This window comes from Triticum urartu, chromosome 1A (genome assembly GCF_056163025.1).
Source record: "Triticum urartu cultivar PI428250 chromosome 1A, HENAU_Tu73, whole genome shotgun sequence".
Taxonomy (NCBI): domain Eukaryota; kingdom Viridiplantae; phylum Streptophyta; class Magnoliopsida; order Poales; family Poaceae; genus Triticum; species Triticum urartu.
This window is the reverse complement of record NC_141873.1, coordinates 23,442,849-23,445,205: the sequence shown is the minus strand read 5'-3', so window position 1 is coordinate 23,445,205 and position 2,357 is coordinate 23,442,849. Positions and strand designations below refer to the sequence as shown.

The 2,357-nt window shown below is 46.3% G+C and overlaps 1 pseudogene; it reads right to left on the bottom strand.

Moving 5' to 3' along the window:
* Positions 1 to 297: 297 nt before the first annotated feature.
* On the bottom strand, positions 298 to 1,294 carry LOC147988634 (uncharacterized; annotated as a pseudogene).
* Positions 1,295 to 2,357: the final 1,063 nt, after the last annotated feature.

Genomic DNA, 2,357 nt, shown 5'->3' with positions numbered 1-2,357 from the left:
ATATGCCTACGGCTTGGCCGTCGGCATAGGCGGACACGTCGCCTGAATACCTATGCCGACGGCAAGTCCCCTTATCCACTCGCGGATGCCCACACATCGCATTGTTTTAAAGCACCAAAATGTATACATAACAAGGGAGGTGAAGTTGAATATATGATGATTTTGTCCACAATAGTACCCAAGTTACCCTCGACAGTATGTGTGTCTCATTTATCAAGAGATAGTTGAAACCCATGTGGCCATTCTACTGATAGCTACATCAACTGGGCAGGCAGATGACAAATGCAATCCTGATGTTCACCACAATACAAACAGAGGTAACAACAACATGCCAATACAGATCAATTGTACTTGAACACAAGCACCAGAGAATATGGGGTAAATTATGTTTTTGTTCACTGACTGACCAAGCTCGACCACAGTCCAACTTTCATTAGGATCTTCAAATAGCCTAGCAAAATAAAGGCAGTTACTCTTTCTCCCCATCTTTCTAGGACCTTGCAGGAAATGTAACACTCCTCCTATCAAGGCTAACAAACAGAGCATGATTTTCCAACTACTCCGTCTTCACTAACTTAGTTGTTTCAACAGAAAAGTTGAGGCAATAAACCGTAGATGTTGAGTTAAATAAAACATCCACCTCGGCAAAGTTTAACTGTTGGCGAGCCATGAGAAGTATGTCACTAAGGCCACCAACCATGGGTTAATAGGAAAGAACTCCCATGTTATTGCTACTGCTTGCATGATGAAATGAGGTGTCATGTGTATAATGTGGAGCCTTAGAAGAGCATATACGACAAAGATATCACCATTGAAGATCACCGAATGATAGATGCGTTCATGATCAAGAGCAAGAGGGTGCTCTAAGCAGGAGTTTATTCCAACTTGCCACTTAAACATGGAAGCCCCTGAGAAAAATGAGGATGCAAGAGTTAGGTGAATATAATGGAGCCGAAAGGATGCCTATGCCACAAAAGTATCATTGTTCGTTGTTCAGTGGGAGGTTGGGGGGGGGGGGGGCTTCACCTTGGCAGTTGGCACTAGTGTACACATCGACAAGGAAGCAATTCTCCTCATAGGAGAAGATAAGATACCCATACGAGTAGCCCAAATAGTGCATTGTATTTGGACTATTTTCAGGGACTACACATGCACGAGATAAGCTTTTCTTCCTAGGATCACCGAGCTCCCATTTGCAATTACATAAAAGGATGGACTTGATATGGACACTATGTGGATGAAAATAAGGACCATCTAGTTTGAAGTGGAGCGGTGGGAAGCTGAATGCATGCATCTATACTACTTATAAAAGAGCAAACATTATCTTCTGTAAGTGCATCCCACAAAACGTACACGGATACATTACCACCGCATGATTAGTCTCACTAACCTGAATCTAACGGCTAGCCTTAACCAAATCTGTTCTCTGTGTGCACTTAGCAATTTACATTGACTGACCGTACTCCACCGTGGAGGAAAATATGAAAGTTCGTGCCTGGTCAATTAGGAAACTACAATCACAGACACATCCTATGAAGAAACTAATCACGGGCACATCCAATTATTAGGAAACTAATCACATACCCATCCTATTATTTGGAAAAAAAATCACGCACTCATCCTATTATTAGGAAAATAATTATGAGACATCCTATTAGGAAATTAATCACGGACGCATCTAATTATTGGGAAACTAATCATGGATGCATCCTATTAGATAACTAATCATGAACGCATCTAATTGTGAGGAAACTAATCGCCATCGCATCCTATCGTCTCCTATCAGGGAATCGTGATCGCGAGTCGCCAGCCGTCACCTGCCCACCACCCATGCGAGCCACAATGGGAGACACGCGAGAAGGAGCTGCGGCTTCCTCCGAACACACTTCTACTGACTGCAATGACTTCGTCCACATCCTGGGCATGCTCTCCGGGAACCACCGGCATCCGCGTCGACTTCAGCTCCATCCACAACACCCACGCTGACAACCACCCATCGCCGAGGTCCTTCAAATGGGGGCAACGCTGAGTATCTTGGATCAGTATAAGCGGGCCAAAAAAATCTGCCCCCCCCAGTCATGCATGTAGATTCGCCTGGTCGCCAACCATCATCGTCCCCAGGGCGGTGCAGGTCTCAGCCACTGTGCAGCAGGTGAAGCTAATCACGGCCCCATCTCACTCGCCCGAAGCCACCGCCGACTCGCTCAGCTCTGACGCGTGCTGCTCCGTTGGACACGCTTGTCTGGTACTCGCGCGTGGACGACGTCGTCCAAAGCTAATCCCGGTGCGTGGAGGCCGCCGCCTCAAAGTTGGACGACTGACTCACCTGCGTCGACAATGCTGCCCAGCTGGTGAGA